The sequence below is a fragment of the Mastigoproctus giganteus genome, chromosome 8, assembly GCF_048544385.1.
Source record: "Mastigoproctus giganteus isolate SK-2022 chromosome 8, ASM4854438v1, whole genome shotgun sequence".
Lineage (NCBI taxonomy): Eukaryota > Metazoa > Arthropoda > Arachnida > Uropygi > Thelyphonidae > Mastigoproctus > Mastigoproctus giganteus.
Genome location: NC_143582.1, coordinates 193,841,874 through 193,861,302, shown reverse-complemented (window position 1 = coordinate 193,861,302; position 19,429 = coordinate 193,841,874). Strand labels below are relative to the sequence as shown.

Sequence of the window (19,429 nt, the reverse complement as noted above, 5' to 3'; positions counted from 1 at the left end):
TAGTGCATCGCGTAGGCCCACATCTAGAGACCTCAGTATACCGCAAACCCATGTGGTGCGGTCAATTCACCAACTACGGGTCCGGCCACGCTCCAAGCCATCTCAATAGCACTGCCCGCACCCTGTTCTCCAGGGCCTGGAGCCATTCCAGCACCGACACAATTAGACGCAACGAGATCTCCCGTGTGAAGGCGGACTTAACCAGATGCGGTTATCCATCCCATGTACTAAACAGATGCTTGTTACAGGCACAAGAACTTACTTCCAACCCAAGACCTCCGAAGCAAGTCGGCATATCATCCGCCTACATTCCGTACTATCCAGGAGTGTCAGGACGTATCTCGAAGATCCTGAGAAGTTACAACATAAAATGTGTACAATTACCAGGTAGGAACCTACGTTCACTTGTCTCCAGTGTGAAGACCCCTGTCACACCTGTCTTACGCAGCAATGTAGTGTACCGTATCACCTGTAGGGCCTGTAACAGTTGCTACGTAGGTGAGACATCGAGACGTCTCCAGGATCGCCTCACGGAACACGACAGAGCAATCCGGCTTGCCGAAACTGACCAGTCCGCGCTTGCAGAACATTTTTGGGCTACCAACCACGATCTTGACCCCAAGCGCGACTTTGAGATAGTGGACCACGCGCGACACTTTCGCCACCGCCTATGGCTAGAGTCACTAAACATAATGAACAACCCTAAGGCATTAAATCGCCAGAAAGGCATGCGTATACATCCAATCCTGGAGACAACCGTTTTATTGATGGATGATCACTGGCGCAAGGCAGCACACGTCCGTGCTACAACAATGACGAATGAGTAACGTGCCACACTTTGCTTGTAATGTATTCAAAAATTCTGTCAGTTGAGAAAGGGACACGAGTTCCGAAAGCTTCTGGAAATATTTTATTTTATTTTATTTTACTGGGTATACTTTAAATAAATATCTGTTAAACTATGGACCCCAGTACTCCAGGCCTATTTGTCACAATTGAGTAGCTTTTGTATTCTCCACTTACAGACTTTAGACAGTCCTTTTTTTTTTTTTCTCCACTGTCTTATTGGGTGTTTCTCTGCTTATAGTAGTAGTAGTGGCAAGTGATGCAAGAAAGCAAGTGTTATGAACTTATGCAGCATCAGCCAAAAAAAAAAAAAAAAAAAATTTACAAAACAATTCCCTCTAAATGTTTGTCCTCCTTAAATTTATTTAAATTATCAACTTCCACAACGACAGAAGGAAGTTTGTTCCAGCAATTAACCACCCGCTGGCTAAAGGAAAATTTTCGCACATCTATTCTACATCTATCTTTCCTCAATTTGAATTTATGCCCCCTTAGGTTCGTAATCTGAACAAGTGGAAGAATCCCATCAGAATTCAGCGTGCTCAACCCATTCAAGGCCTTATACACCTCAATCAGATCATCTCGCAGGTGCCTAGTCTCCAGCCGTTGCAATTTGCAGAACTTAAGCCTCTCTTGGTAAGAGGATCTCTTCATTCCCCTCACCAATCTTGTTGCCCTTCTCTGTACACGCTCAAGCAAGTCTACATCCTTCCTAAAATGAGGCCTCCAGACCTGTACACAGTACTCCAAGTGTGGTCTGACCATTGCCTTATACAAAGAGACAATCACCTCCTTTTCCCTGCTAGCAAAATTCCTGTATATCATTGACAAAACCCCATGACCTGCCCTGGCAGCCTGTCTGCATTGCTCAGAAAACTTCATATATGACTGCACAATTACTCTCAGGTCTTTTTCATTTTCTACCACCTTAAGTGTAGTACCACAGAGTTGTACATTGCTCTGGGGTTACTTCAACCCATATGCCGTACTTTGCTGTCAATGTTAAACTTCAGTTGCCACTTCTCAGCACATCTTCCCAAATTTTCTAGATCCTGTTGCAGTAGCACACTGCCATTACTGTCATTAACAACCTTGCCAACCTTTGTATCATCTGCATACTTCGACACTAAGCCTGATATACCTTCATCAATATCATTGATAAATATACAAAACAACAGTGGACCCAACACCGAATCCTGTGGGACTCCACTAATAACACTAGTCCCCAAAAAACAGCACCCATTGAGTACCACCCTCTGTCTTCTCCCACTCAACCATCCTTTTATCCATTGTAGGCCTATAACACACGCCTCTTATTTTTGCTTTCGCAGTGCTTACGTCACACCAAACTGACTCATTAGGCCTATAACACACTCCTACTCTTATTTTTGATTTCACAGTGCTTATGTCACACCAAACTGACTCAACAGTGCACTGTTCATCTATATCAACTGGATGCACTTCTTTTGATTTTATGTTTTTCTTAATTAGCAGCATAACACCTCCCTTCCTATCCTGTCTATCCTTTCTGTACACATTGTACTCCCCAAATTCAAATTCTGCATTCCTAATATCTGTGTGACATCATGTTTCTGATATCCCAACAATATCTGCCTTTGATGTCTTGACCATAGCTTATGGCTGTTATCCATTACCTTTGGAAGATAATTGCTGGGAGGTGCTCAGACACCCTGTGTATATAGTTAACACTTATCACAGCGTGACAAGTCTGCATTAGAATAGATGTGTGGAAATTTGCCTTTAGCCAAAGGGTGGTTGGTTGCCAGAACAAACTTCCATCTGTCATTGTGGAAGTTGACAACTTAAATAAATTCAAGGCAGAACTAGACAAACATTTGGAGCGAATGGATGGGTGAAATGGTTTTCATAAAAAAAAAAAAAAAAAAAAAAAAATCCCTCACAGCTATAACAGAAAATCTAAGATGAATCATAAATACAAGATAATAAAACAAGAAAAGTTTATACTGGAAACTCAAAAAAGCTACTTAATTGAATAAACAAATCTTAGTTAATAATTAAGTGATTCCAAATGTTACTTACAAACAAAACCCAACCATGTTTTAAGACTCACCAGTGCAGTAATACCTCATACACCAATGAGCCAAAACATGACCACCTACCTAATATGATGTTGGTCCTCCACAAGCAGCCAAAACAGCTCATACCCGGTGTGGCATGGATGCTACAAGATTTCTAAATGTGTCTTGTGGTATCTGGTACCAACAAGTAACATTTGGAATTACTTAATTATTAACTAAGATTTGTTTATTCAATTAAGTAGCTTTTTTGAGTTTCTGGTATAAACTTTTCTTGTTTTATTATCTTGTGTTTATGATTCATCTTAGATTTTCTCTTACAGCTGTGAGGGATTTTTTTTTTACAGGTGCAATACCACTACTTTGCTTATTGTAGGCTTCAAGTGGTGGAACCCATGTTTTGTCTCCAGAGCTAAGTTCTGGTCAACCCTTCCCCATCTCTTCCATAATGCAGTATAATTGATGACTTTTGAGGTTATGATGAACATCATGGCGAGATCCAATATTCCTTACATTTCGAGGGTACAGCTCTATAACGGTGTTCGCAGGCAGGCTGCTAGTTAGTACACCGGACCAAACCTATTGGTAACTCTCTTGGAAGCTTCCGAATCAGCTAGTGTATAATCTTGCTACCTATACTCTGCCAGATAGTGACTGGAGGGATTCTGAGTAGTGTGTATGCGGAGGGCATTGTCGAGGCCACGGTATGTCAAGGATCTGGGTATATTCTTACCATGTGTACGCCAAATCCAAAAATTTCATTACTTCATACAGCATATCCCATCCCCTTTTTCTAACTATTGAATACACCGTAAATTGTCAAACTAATAGAGTAAGCTTATCTGCAAAAAGATCTAAACCTCGCAAACACTTCCTAATTCATTTCACATATACAGGGTGTTTCAGTTAAACGTTTCAGAACTTCTAAGAGGGGTAGGGTACATCCTGACAACTCGAAATCATATAGCAATGTGGGGTCGGAAATGCTTTCCTGAAGCGGTGTTGTACACAGAAGCACCATAAAGAAAAGAGACCGTAAGTGAGAAATCGTTTTAATAATACATGAAAAGAAGCAAAAGGTACATGGATTAAAGTAAGTGTTCGAAGTTTCTTCCACGGGCTACAATGCGCGCCTCACATCTCCGACGCATGGACATCCGAACATTCTGGAATACTCCAGGCGAATTTCGAATTTCTTCGGCAGCTACTGCGATTCTTGCAACCAGCTCCTCAGCATTGTCAACAGGGGTGTCATAAACTAGCGATTTCATATGACCGTGAAAATTCCTTCACAAGGGAAGGAATTTTCAACACGCATAACGACCATATCTGGGCGGTCGAGAACCCGCATGCAATACGACGTTGTGCAGCACAGATTCGATTTTCGGTCAATGTATGGGCCGGTATTATGGGAGATCATCTCATCGGACCTTACCTGTTACCGTGTCGTCTAACTGGACCTATCTACTTGATCTTTCTGCAGCAAGTATTGCCACAACTTTTGAGAGATGAACAGATTTCTGCATCGACGGCCCCTGCCCATTATAGCGGAGATGTTCGTAACTACCTGGATGTCACATTTGGTCAACAGTGGATCGGACGTGGTGGTCCCGTGCGTTGGCCTGCTCGGTCACCCGACCTATCATATCTTGATTTTTATTTCTGGGGTCATATGAAATTGCTAGTTTATGACACCCCTGTTGACAATGCTGAGGAGCTGGTTGCAAGAATCGCAATAGCTGCCGAAGAAATTCGAAATTCGCCTGGAGTATTCCAGAATGTTCGGATGTCCATGCGTCGGAGATGTGAGGCGTGCATTGTAGCCCGTGGAAGAAACTTCGAACACTTACTTTAATCCATGTACCTTTTGCTTCTTTTCATGTATTATTAAAACGATTTCTCACTTACGGTCTCTTTTCTTTATGGTGCTTCTGTGTACAACACCGCTTCAGGAAAGCATTTCCGACCCCACATTGCTATATGATTTCGAGTTGTCAGGATGTACCCTACCCCTCTTAAAAGTTCTGAAACGTTTAACTGAAACACCCTGTATATATATATATATATGGTCTCAATTCTAATCTCAACGATGTCCATTTCCACTTGCAGTCTTCCAAACCCCATGTACTTTTTCTGACAGAATCTCAGTTATCAGTTGATTCAACTACTGCTCATCTCAGTTGCCCAAATTATTCACTGTATGATTCCTTTCGCCTCAAAGGTGGTACTTGTGCATGTTTTTTTTTTTTTTTTTTGATTTGGTAGTTGTTGGCGCATCGGCTTCTGTGGCCATATTGCACCTCCCAAGGTTTTTGCAGTACATTGATCCAAGCCCGAGGCGGGAATCGAACCCGCGACCTTTGGGTTGCCAGGCAGGCACTTTACCCACTCGGCTAGCCCGGTCGGCCTTGTGCATGTGTCCGTTCTGATATTCTCTGTCAAAGACTTGGTAATTTGGAATCTCCTCTTTTCGATCTTCTCTGGCTTAAAATCTCTCTACTTCATTCTGTTGTCTCTACCATTCTCCCAACTCCAATAATCACTTGGAGATCTTTGACTTCCTCTCTTTGCAACTTGACTTTCTAAAGTCCAACTTTCCTAACAGTGAGGCAATTTTCTTTGGTGATTTTAATGTTCATAACTCCAGCTGGCTTCCGTTTTCTAGTCACACTAACCCAGCTGGGCGAGATGCTGCGACTTTTGCAATTACTAATGACCTTGCACAGATTGTTCATTTACCTACAAGAATACCGGGCAATCCTAATCATACAGCCAACACGCTTGATCTTTTTCTCACAAACAACCCTTCTAAGTACACGGTCGAAGTGAGAGGTCCTTTAGGCACCTCAGATCACAACTTGGTAATTGTCTCTTCTCAAATGGAGGCTTTTATCTCATAGCTATTCCCAACCTCGTATTGTTTGGCATTACAAGAATGCAAAATGATATGACCTGCGAGATTTCTTTTCTTCTTTTCCTTGGTCGGATTACTGTTTCAAAACTTCTGTTGCTCAGATCATGTCCATGAAATTATTTTTGCAGGAATGGAATCCTTTATCCCACACTCGACTTTAAAATCTCGTCCTTTATCTAAACCTTGGTTTTCGAATAAATATGCTAAGGCTGTTCAAGAGAAGAACGTTGCATATCGTAATTTGCTAGTTTCTAATTCTTCAGTTTCATTTTCTGCCTACACCAAAGCTCGCAACAATTGTAAAGCAGTTATTAATCAGTCCAAACTACAGTTTGAACAGGCTAAGAGTAGAAAACTTGCTTCTTGCTCTAATGGTAGTTGAGCATTCTGGTCTCTTGCCAAAGCTATTGGCCGCAACTTTTGCCCATCTCTGCTCCCACCTCTGTCCAAACCAGATGGTTCTGTTGTCACTTCAGCCAAGGATAAAGCTGACTTGCTAGCATCCCATTTTTCTTCCAACTCATGTATTAATGATCTGGTAAAACACCTCCCACCATTCCCAACACGCTCCATTCAATGCCTCCTGTGGTCTTCCGTCAAAATCCTTTTGACGGATCTTGATGCTAAGAAAGCTACAGGTCCTGATGGTATTTCTCCACTTGTTCTCAAAACCTGTGTTCCTGAACTTACTCCTATTCTTTCTCGTCTTTTTTCACTTTCTTATTCCAAAGGTGTTTTTCTTTCTGCTTGGAAATTTGTCATATCCAGCCAGTTCCTAAAAAGGGTGACAAATCCCTCCCATCCAATTATCGTCCCATTGCAATTACTTCTACTCTTTCTAAAGTAATGGAGAAATAAATTAACCGCCTACTCTTAAACTACCTAGAAATCTTCCATCTGATCAACGATCGCCAGTATGGATTCCGCCAGTGTCGATCCACTGGTGATATTCTGGCTTATGTTACCCATTTATGGACTAATTCAATGGAAAAGTTCAGTGAAATAGAAGTAGTTGCTCTAGACATCTCAAAGGCTTTCGATCGTGTTTGGCATAAAGGTCTTCTAAACAAGCTTCCATCTTATGGTTTGCCAACTTTTTTTTTGCAATTGGTTATCCAGTTTTCATTCAGATCGCTCACTGAGGGTGATGGTAGATGGCTCTCTGTCTTCTAACTTCTCCACTAATGCCAGTGTCCCCGAAGGTTTAGTTTTTTCCCCCACTCTTTCCCTCTTGTATATCAATGTATATCAATTCTTCCATTGACTGGAAATCCTAGCCATAGTTTTGCCGATGATAGCACATTGCATTTCGATTTTGAGAAACCTTGCCCTGCTCAATCAGCTTCAATTACTTGAAAATCTGCTACCAGTTCCTTAAATGCCGATCTTCAGATAATTCTCCAGTGGGGCAAAAACAACTTAGTTGATTTCAATCCTTCTAAAACTCAGCCTTGTCTTGTATCTCGCAAAAAGGATTCTTCTGCTCCTATGCCTATCTTTGGTGACACTCCGATTTCTAGGCAAAATGATATATCTCTTTTGGGGATTAGCCTGACTTCTAATCTCTCTTGGCACAAGCACATTACAAATATTGCTTCCTTTGCATCTAAAAAACTTGGTTTTCTCTTTCGCTCTCGGCGTTACTTTTCTTCCAAACAGCTGCTCACTCTGTACAAATCGCAAATCCGCCCTACCATAGAATATTGTTCCCACATCTGGGGTGGTGCCCCCAAAACCTTTCTCAGGCTTCTTGATTCCATTCAGAAGAGGGCAGTTAGGTTAATTAATGATTCTTCTCTAAGAGAGTCTCTCTACTCGCTGTCTCATAGACGTACTGTTTCTGCTACATGCTTTTTCTACAGATATTTCCATGGGCACTGTTCTTCTGAATTGGCTTCTAGAATTCCCGCTCTCTCTTTCAAACAGTCCGAACAAGTGCCGCCACCTATAAGCATACATTTACTGTCCAATTTCAAACTCACAGAATCAACTTTTCATCTTCCTCATTTATTCATTCACCTGCCGTTTTCTGGAACCTTCCTTCATACGTATTTCCTGAAAATTACAGTCTACAGAAGTTCAAGTCCAATGTCAACAAATATCTTCTTTCGTCTTTCCAATCCAAGCACGGCATTAAGTACTATAGGTTCTAATACCTCTCATGTTTGGGATCTACATAAAAAAAAAAAAAAGGGTCCATGGTTGAGATGCCGCAGATCGGAGTTGCTGTTCCAACAGAAACCACAGATGCTGGATGGGATTGATGTCTGGGGAATTTGGAGCCCAGGGCAATACCTAGAAGTCTTCCTCATGTTCCGCGAACCAGTCTTGAACAATCTGTTCGGTGTGGCATGGCGCATTATCTGCTGAAAGATGGCACCACCAGAGGGGAAGACTGTTGTCATGAAAGGGTGTACCTGGACAGCAGTGATATTTAAATAGGTGGTAAACGCCAGAGTGCCCGGCACATGGATGACTAGACCCAGAACATTGTCCAAAACATGACACCTCCCCCACGGGCTTGTTGTTTTCCCACCGTGCATCCAGGCTCCATCACTTCCCAAGGTAAACGACACACACGTCCCGCCCATCCACATGGTACAACAGGAAACGTGATTCATCTGACCAGATGACGATCTTCCAATCATCAAGGTCCAGTTTCAATGCTTGTGTGCCCATTGTAGGCGCTCTCGCCGGTGAACCATGGTTAGCATGGGCAGTCGGAGCGGCTTGCGGCTACGCAGCCCCATTTTCAGCAGGATTCGACGTACTGTGTGTTGTGACACATTACTCCCGTCACCAGCATTCCAAATACCGGCAAGTTGCGCCACAGTCGCCCTTCTGTTGCCACGTACCATCCGGGAGAGCCTTCGCTCACCTCGAGCATTGATGAGCCTAGTCGTCCAACACATCGCCGGCGGTTCCGGGGTCCCCCTCGGACGACTTTCGGTAGGTACCAACCACGGCTGACCGTGAGCATCTCACCAGCCGTGCCAGTTCGGACATGCTCTGTCTGCATGGGTAACACAGTGGTATCGTCACATTCCTCCCCACACCGGGTGGAAAAGGCTCGGGTTCGAATCCCGTCGATGACGCGAGAAACTTTGATGGACTTTTTTGACTCCGTGTCTGAGTTAGTCGGTCTCAGGCGTAGATAGCAAGGTTTATCCTCCAGAATCTGGGGTTTTTCGTCCAGCAAAACAGACAAATCGACCATAGAACACATGCAATTAACAGACATATGACACACAGCACGGTAGATGAATTTAATTATTCGGGTGGCCTAAAAATAATAGTTTGGTTGGGTTTTTTTGGATATGCTCTGACCCAGTAGTCTGGCCATTACAATTTGGCCTTTGTGAAACTCGCTTAAGTCCGCTGCCTTTCCCATCTGAAGAACAAGAGTAACGCTGATTAACGGAACTCAGTATCAGGTGTTTTTTAAACCGTGTCCCGACCCGCGCATACACCGTAGTTCCGCTTGATCTGGAGGTTATTCGAAGGGGCCTCCACTACTGTCTATCCAGGGGTATACCAGCAACTATCCTTGGACACTCGATCAATAACCTGAATGAAATCAGGCAGGAAAAGAAAAAAATTGCCATCCTACTACTTCAGACCTGGCAGGACAGATGGACTGCTACCGACAAGGGCCCAATCACCAAGAAATTTATACGGTATGTGAATGCCGTATTTCGTAAATCTCCAAATTGGTTTTCTCCTGGTCTTTATACCACCTACCTCATTACTGGACACGGATCAATAAACCATAAATTAACATCCATGGGAATCATTGACAACCCCTACTGTGCATGTGGTGAAATAGAAGACTGGAACCATCTAGTATATACCTGTCAACACTATGAGGACCTCCGCAGCATCCTGTTTACTCGTATACAAGATAACCCTCAAGGAAATGAACACTTATTCATCACAGAAGAAAACTACTACTATGAGTTTACCAAGTTTGCACAAAACCTCTTCACAAGACGGAGCACCCTATTGCCAACACAAAATAGTAACAACCCAAACATCTGATCCTTACCTAACTGACCAACCGATCTTAACCTGGATAGGATCAACTGGCGTATGGGCCACCTCATTCTTCAGTGGCAACTTGCACACGGCTCCCTTGCTGTCTTATTTATCGTCCTTCCCGGGTTCCCCTTTCAACTGATGGCGCTTATTGCTCCATTGATAACCTGGAGGATACCTTCGCCTACATCCTCCATATTTCTAGCTATACCCTCCTTTCTTGCGTACACGCTGTACTTCCCCGACTCTACCATTTTTTTTTTTTTTTTTTGTCTCCGTCCAGGAAGCTCTGGCGACCCTGGCGGAGACAAGCCAGAGAATAATGGGCAGACTGGCTACCTCCTAGTGGTGTGTGCGGGCAACGTGGAGTCCCACCAGGGGCCCTGCGGCCAAATGCCAGGACACACAACAGAACCTAACGCAATGTCATATACAACACACAACACTTTTCTGGCATTTACAGTAGTATTGTATTCCTTCACAGCGAACATATGGCGCAGATGTGGGAAACCACAGGTGGCGCCTGACCCTAATACTATGCACACTATGCACACTATACACTGTAGTTCACCTGCAGTTGCTTCGATTTGCATAACGACTCGCTGGTCATAATATTTTGGCTCATCGGTGTAGATGCATATGAGATCCTGCAAATATCCTGAACTGTGAAATTCGTATTTCCGAATATTTTATTTTTCCTGACATTCCAAATCTGAAATCTTAACTCATTAATTAAAAACCCTATAATTAACTGCTTGTTTCGCATAGCTGGAGTAAACTGTAGAAAAATTCCCTCTCATTCTCCCAAAAGTTCTGGAAATTTTGATCTTAGCTAAAAGGCCTTTTAGCTTATGAAAGGTCGATACTACAACTGTCTGCCCAAATAAATTATTCCCCGTTTTAGTTCCCCGTTTTAGTAAGCACCGATTGACATAAAAGCGCCCTAATTTTCAATAAGTTCTCTCAAATAACGTCGTTTCTTGTGTTTTTTTATATTTTTTTTCTTGAAGAACAGAAGACTGTTATTAATATCTTCGTAAACGGTGTCTGTATGCACGTCGGGTGGTCCGTCAATTAGCGCCATCTACAGGCCAGATTCGGTAAACATCGTAACAAAACAGAAGTACCCCGTATTTTCTTTTACAGTCAAAAGGGTAAGATAGTTTTGCAAACAGCTTCTTCTGTAGTTTCAAACGCCTTTAGTTATTTGGTTTTTAGGGACATTAGCAACTTAGGCCATATTGCTCCGGGGATATGCGGTGGTCATTCCCTGACCTTTCCGCATCCTCCGAATTTGGTGGGTACGGACTCGAACCCAGGTCTAATCAAGAAGCGTGTGCTATATACTGCTGCTCCTGCCCACCTGGCTATGGAGGCGCTCCAAACACCTTTAAGCAAATACTTAAAGTAAAGCATAATGGTATTTGCGAATATTGTCTATATATTTCAGAATATTGTCTATATATAGGATTTAATATATATTTCTATATATTAAATCCAATAGAATTAAAATTTTTCCAAGCCACTAAATGCTGTTGCGTTCCTTTCCCTTTGCAATTCTGTTATAGCAATATGAATTTCACTAAACTTGTACTTCCCTACTGATGAGGGAAGCTCAGTGTTGAATCTAGAGCGTTTGCACCGGTGGGGGGGGTTGTAAATTTCGAGGGGAAATGTAGAACTATATATGTTACAAACAAATTGTATATTTATTATTATTATTATTATTATTATTATTAGCCATATGGTGCAAGGAAGCCTGAGGCTTATGCTACACTAGCCAAAAAAAAAATTACCCCTGAGAGAGAGAGAGAGAAGTAGAAGGGAATCACCAAGAAAGAGAAGAATGATGATACCCAGCTCGGGACCCCTGGGTGTGCCAAACCCATACTCACCAGATGTGAGCCCCTTGGGAATGAATGTCATAATAAGAGAATATAAGAAAACAAAATATGAAAAAAGGAAATATTTATTATTTAACATCTAAATACTAATAGTCAGTTCACCAAAACCACATTAATGACAATAATCACAGTTTAATAATATGAAAATCGCCCATTAAAATTCGCAAAAAAATCATTCAAGTATTATAGTCATCAATCTTAATTTTGTCGTCAATCGATTCGTTGTGCTGAAAGAACGTTCAGCACTAGCAGTTGGAACAAGAACACAGCATAGTTTTATACATAATGTCTTTAGCTCAACATATCCAATATGACGTACAAGTTAGTGCAATTGCATCATTTCCGTACGTAGCCAACTACTTAAGTAGTTATAAATTGGCATCATTAAGTATATCTCATATTGTGAATACCTTCACAATTTATAACTACTTAAGTAGTTGGCTACGTACAGAAATGATGAAATTGCACTAACTTGTATGTCAGTTAACTCCATACGTAACCTGAGGCTTTAGCCCTAAACTAATCTGTAATCTGCACATCCAATATTTGATTCCAAAATTGAACGTATGACTTTTGTTAAATTGGTTTTCTGTTTTTGTCACATATTTAAACAAGTGAATGTCATTCCACAAAGGATCCAAGTTCAAGTTTAGATAAAACGAGATTATCTTTATGTCTGTTAGTTTTTTCAGAAAGATTTCGATGATTCAAACTTTGCAGTAACGTTGATGATCGACATAATGCTTTGTCATTAAAATTTCCAAAACTGAATATGAGGTCGTTCAGACTGCTTTACGTAATTTGAAAAGGTGTAATGTTTCATCCTCATAGTAGTAGTAGTACACTGGTGTGCAAAACTTAAGAACCAATACTATTTCTAAAGGTTACAACCACAAGATCTTTACTTGTTTGTTTGTTATTGGGTTTTTAGGAGCATTAGCAACTAAGGCCATATTGCTCAGGGATATGCGGTGGTCATTCCCTAACCTTTCCGCATCCGCCGTATTTGGTGGTGACGGGCTCGAACCCCAGTCTAATCAAGAAGCGTGTGCTACGAACTGCTGCTTCTTCCCACCTGACTACGGAGGCGCCAGATTTTTACTTAAAGTACTCTTTACATGGGTGGTAGAGGCTGACAGTCTGGGGAAATTCAGAGATCAGCTGGATAATTACCTAAGGGAGGAGGGAAATGCTTAGGTTGTCCATTTTCCTTTTCTCTTATTAATTATTATTATTATTTTTTTTAATTTTTCTTCTTATTATTATTAATTTGTTTTTATTCTTATTATTTTATTATTATATTATTATTATTTTTTTTTTTTTGGCTGGAGCAGCATAGGTTTCCTTGCACCATGTGACCATTATTAATACTAATACTAATTAACATCCCTGCCAACCTTTGTATCATCTGCAAACTTCGACACTAAGCCTGATACACCTTCATCAATATCATTGATAAAAATACAAAACAACAATGGGCCCAACACCGAACCCTGTGAGACTCCACTAATAACATTAGTCCACGAAGAGCAGCGTCCATTGATTACCACTCTGTATCTTCTGCCACTCAACCACCCTTTTATCCACTAGGTAACAAGGTGGATGCCTATTGTTACAGGTATCCACCTGTAACAATAGCTTCCCAACTGTTGCATCCAGGGGAATGAGTTTCATCCTCGGTGGAATAAAATCCCCCCGGCGAAAAATAGTAATTTTTATTTTTAATATTCGTTCCAAGACATCGGAGGTCGAAATTTTCGTCACATTTTCCTTAGGGCATATTATCAGTTTACACTACGCTGTAATTATAATACACGAATTCAATAAATTTATGTCACATGGACACAACACAAGAAATCGCATCAACTAAAGCAGTGTTTCCCAAAGTGTGGTACTCGTAGCACCAGTAGTATGCAGCAGTACCGGAATATAAATCACTAAAATTCAAAAGACAGGAAATTTTCAAAATAATTAAAATGGGAAATATTTCTGGCTGCGCAAATTGTAACTAAAAGTGACTATTTCAAGTGTCGGCATTTTCGTTTTATGGTTTTTCAGGTTTCCTTTAGTTTCACACAAACGATCTAAACAAAAGACAACGACTGGATCGCAGGCCGTAAATAGGTTCGCCTGAATTGGTTCCTTAGTGAGAGAGAGGCTACTTGTAAATAGTGTTCCAAGGCTTTCAGAGAAAGGGCTAAACAATGTCTGGACAGAGAGAGGAGTGTACTGCAGCCACTATTTCAATCGTCGGCAATTTCGCCTTATGGTTTTCAGGTTACCTTTATTTGTTTTTTTTTTCACAGAAAGGGTCTACTTGTGACTAATTCTTCGTTTGTATACCGCAAACAAGACGACTTGATCGCAGCCTATAAACAATAAATTTTATAACCTTTTTATTATATATGTATCTGTACTATATGTAGTTTGTGGTGGGATCTTCTGTTGTTAGGTTACCTTGATGAATGCCCTTCGAAGGACAAAGAAATAATAAAGATATATACACGTATGGAAAACTGAAACGAAGAAAACGTGCGGGAAGTGAAATGAGAAAAATTCAGCCGATCACAGGGATTTACAATCTTTGATTCTTTTATCCTTGCCACCTTTTACATGTAATATCACCCAAAGTCGTGCAGACAGTGTAGTTGGGTAGAATACAGTACTCTTTCGGGGAAGGATCGTTTTAAATACATCAATACAGTAACTATTCATTAAGCAGGTGTACAAAATAATAAAACAATTTCGCTTCATACTTCAGTAGGACGCACTGATGGAGTCAAAAATTACGATAACGTACGTATCAGATCAGATTGCTGAATGGAAATTTAAATATCATGAGATACTTAACTTCTTTGGTGATATATACGCAGAAAGTTCCATGATCCGCTATGTTATTATTCGGTATACCCCCGAAACAGGTATCCAAATAGATCAATGCAGTACATAAGCTCCGAGACATTTTTAAAAAGGTCAACCTACCTAGTCGCGAAGAGAGTATAAGTTTAATAATTAGACATTACAAAAAATGTATGAAATAAAAACAATAACATGGCATAATTGTAAACAAATGATATCCCAAAAGGTTATTCTTTCGTGTATTTAAAAGATTAACTTGTCATCTATTTGTTTTAATGGTAAGTGTCTCATGCTAATCCCTTGTCTCCCAAGGTTAAGGCCCCTTTTTTCTGATGCCACTTGTGAGAGTTGTGAAATACCACGGAAACTCATTATTATGAAAACAAAGTTTTTTCTGCTGTGAGCATTAAGATCGGAACCATTAAAACCTGCTGGATGCAAAAACATATGAAAGGACATAGAGGTGTGAAGTTAGCAGTGAGAAGCCATATAGTTTTGAGTGAAATGTTTCGTTATATGGACAAAAATGAAACGGCAGGCTAATTATTCTTGAAAAGTTACCGTTTCTCAAAGTCTGGATTTCGAGATCTCGAAAAGGTTGCTCGTTTCTAGGGATCCTGTGTCCAAGTTCCCCAGAAACTCGAATGCTCCCGAAAACAAGAGAAAATGGGCAGACTTCCCCATTTATAAAGATGCACATAAAACTAACATGCAAAACAAATGTAATGTGTTCAATTATCTTGGGATTAATAATTGTTCCCGAGGGGATTGGGCTAACCGAGGATGTCATGCTATACCAGGAAACTCGTGGAAAAAGTGGAGCAAGCTCCAAGCACTTCGCCGCCTTCTCAAAATTAGTTTTATATCTTGAGTCCCGATGGTCCGCGTATCAGATATTAAGCTGATATGAATAGACTTGATTTGAGGGTACAAATTCTACGCTTCTCCTCAGGCCTATGATTAAACACGAGAGTAGCAAAGATAGGACTGTAAGGAAAAATGGAACGGCAGAAGAAAAGAAAGCTATTTTTGAAGAATGAAAAGGGCTTTGTCAGTTAAAAAAAAATTCATTAGCCATTAAATATCTAATAATTGCCTCATATATTTTTTTCTCATATCTATTAGCAGGTCGCTGACCCAGTTAATAGACATGAGAGAAAGGTAATCGTATGTTAATTGGAGACAGTAGCGTGTGTTTTGGGAGAGAGACCAGAGCTCTCCAAAGACCCCATCTCATATATCGATCTCGTTCAATGTAGACCTAAGTCCGGGAGACTGCCAGATGGCTAGCGGCCTGAAGCAGGCTTTCCCTGCCTGGGTTCGCTGGTCCTCCATCACTCTCAGACCAGGAATGGCCCTAATGTTAATTATGTGAATAGTTTTCTACCTCATTCGGCATGTATAATTGATCTATTCGTCTTCCCTCTCCATTTCTTCCCGGCAACCCAAAGGTCGCGGGTTCGATTCCCGCCTCGGGCTTGGATCAAAGTACTGCAAAAACCTTGGGAGGTGCAATATGGCCACAGAAGCCGATGCGCCAACAACAACCAAATCAAAAAAAAAAAAAAAAAAATCTCCATTTCTTTCCCAAGTGGACCAATGGCATGCGGGATAATTTAATCTTCAAATGTTAATGGGTTCCCTTTCGGTACAAGTTTTTTTAATAAAATATACCCAGCCAGTATGTTATCTGACATCCTCAGGTTTTTATCAAGTAAAGAAAGGGTTAGGACGCAATTCAATTAGTCCCCTATAACGACCCATCCTGTTCCCTATGAATATGTTCCCATTGTTCGAAGAAGGTACCTCTTCTACGATTTCATATGGCGTACAGTTGTTAGCAAGCCTAAATGTTAACAATATAAGACTGCAAAGATGAGCCAAAAAAATAAGAGAAAATGAGAAAAATAACAAATCAAAAAATCAATACAAAAAAAAGTAACCATGAGAGGGTGGGGGAACTAAATATTAATAAATACAAGTTAGTTAATGAACACAGTACTTTACATTTCAGGCCCGTTAGCATTAATAACTATTCATGATTTATAACAAAAAAGAAAAAAAAGGCAACGAATTTTATGCGCGGTCTAAGACCATTTCGCTTCTGTGCAATCCACCATATTGTCCAACCCTCCCCCACTCCAACCAGTACGTGGCAATCAACTGAATATCTAGTGGGGCTTCAGCTACAACGTACGGTATATGGATAGTCTGATATTATGTGGGGGGAATTAATGGTGTTCTATTGGAGTATTACACGTGTTCTTGTGGGTAGTACAGTTGGTATAATTGCCATCCTCCTCACACCGGATGGAAAAGACCTGAATTAGAATCCCGTCGATGATGCAAGGAATTTTTATGTGCCTTTTTCACAACGTGGCTGAGTTAGTTGGTCTCAGGGGTAGGTAGCATGGTTTTTTTCTCCCTGAAATTCCTGTTTTTCATTCAGCAACCAGCAAATACCACACAGCACATGCAATTTATAGACATTATATACGGCGCAATATGGCCTAAGTTGCCGATGCGCCTAAAACCCTAAACAACCAACTAACTATCACACATCGTACAATTATTAAGTAAATTTATGGAAACAGTTACAAGAAAACTAAAGCACCACTGCAGTACAAGTACAGTACTTAACACCAAGGCAACGTTTTAATACTCAACTCAATAACTTCATGAGGCCTATTGGAGGATAACAAGCTTGTATAAATAAAGGTATTTAATACAGAGGCTAAACAGAGCTGCATAAGCTAAATTTCGAAGCTACAGTAACAATAAAGCCTGAACTTGAACAGTTAAGCTACAATTAGTATGATACCGATTTTAACTATCGAAATGATGTGATGGCATCAATGGAGATTGGATTCACTAATCGAGAGAAATCCCAGAGGCGGTTCAAGGTCACTTACTAGCGTCCGTCTTTTGCCTCATTACCTATACCTTTTACCCACATAATTCGTGGCATTGAGTGTTTACGTAAGCAGTACGTTTTTTCGACCAACTGTTTGCTGATGAGAAGAGGTGAAACTAGCTTGAATTGAGAACCCGTCTATAGAGTTTTTCTCCATTATAGTTGATTTAGTTTTACTTTGTATTTATTATTGTTGATTAGGCTGTTGTAGTCGGTATATTGGGACCTTATCGCAACATACGCTTTAATTGGTTTCAGTTCTTAACAGAGGGAGCTGCTCTAACTTTAATTTGATCGGCAGTTACTAAAAAGCATCTAAAATTGTCCGCAAGGTCCATTCAGATACTTATAAAAATACATAAAGAAAATTTCATGAATTTAAAGAGTAATGAAAAATAATAATAAATAAGAATAAGCAAAAAATATACCTAGTAAACTGTTTATTCATACAACGTACCTGTTTTTTATGTACATACTTTAGAAATTCTCCCTATAATCCAGTCAGACTGGATTTCTTTGCCACTGTGGAAAATCCAAGCACAAGTAGGTTCTTTTTCTTTTCTTTCTCCTTTATGGAATGCCAATTCTATAACTGCTTCGTTGGGTAAGTCTTACTCAAGTACCTTTATCAGAAATCAGTAAATTCGAATGTACTTTTAGTTATACGACCAGCGCTTGTTTTCAGAATGGAACTTAAAGTAAATGTATCCCATCAAATAATGACAGTTGTCTTCTTACCAAAGGAAAAAAAAAAAGTTAACTTTCAAAACTGCAGGAAACTTTATATAACCTTCCACCTTCCATGAAAAAAAAAAAAAAAAAGTTATTTTACAACAAGAATAAAAAAAAGAGGAGGGGGAAACAGAATTGGAGCGACGCAAGGAAAATCACTCAGTTTCTACTAGAAACAAATCTTTCTTCAAAATCAAATATGTTCTTATTTTTTTCTTCGCCCAAAAGATAAGAAGTGTCGCATGACGACAAAGTCGAGAAAGAAAATAAATACTACGCTAAGGCATGTAAATAGAACGTTAAGGAAGAGAAAATGGCATCACAGAAGCTATCGAAGATGTAAGGAACAGAAAAAAAAGAAAAAAAAGAAAAGAAAAAAAGAAAAAACATTACACGATAACACATAAATTATGTTTGTTTCAAATACGAAGATCGAATCTAAAGCTGTACAACAATGAACACAAACTTGTATTCAACTAATGGAAGCGAAAGGCCTTAAGGAAAAATCCATACTCGTAATAAACACGGGGCTTAAAAGAAATTTTGGAAATCGAATGCGCACGAAGTGAGAGACAATGAGGCGAGACTGATACTCCGACACATTCTTACCTTCTTACAGATTTGTTTGTATATTTATTATTTTTTTTTTTTTTCCCGTAACGAAAATGCCTTTTGTGTTTTAGAATGAACAGACTTTTATTCCGTATACATCCAGGGTCCTAAGTACACACTTACAAAATTAAGAATTTTGTCTGTTTCCATGTTTTTACTAAAAAGCTATTTCAGTAAACTAAACAGACTTTATATACGAATTTTACGTAGATTTTAAGTAGAATTTTTAAATTTATACTCAGGTATTAAATAATTACCTATTTTGAGGAAAGAAAAATTTTTATCCTTCAAACTGTCCAATGTTGAACTATGCCAATAGATGGCAGCACACCAGGTTACCGAATTACACAAACAGTGGACAATTTATGACAGTGGAGAATTTCGCCATATAAATTATAAATTCTTAGAATTTAAGAGCCGCGTGTTCTGCCAAATTCATATATTGGTATATTCATGAAATAAGGGCACAATTCTGGGGACATAACAAATTGTTGTTTCTGACAATGCAGCCGGCACACAGGCTCCGGATACGTTGTTAGAAAGCCATCAGACGTGG

General features: G+C 40.1%; 1 pseudogene; it reads right to left on the bottom strand.

Moving 5' to 3' along the window:
* Nucleotides 1-15,378: 15,378 nt before the first annotated feature.
* On the bottom strand, nt 15,379-15,555 carry LOC150082128 (U2 spliceosomal RNA; annotated as a pseudogene).
* Between the last annotated feature and the right edge of the window lie 3,874 nt (nt 15,556-19,429).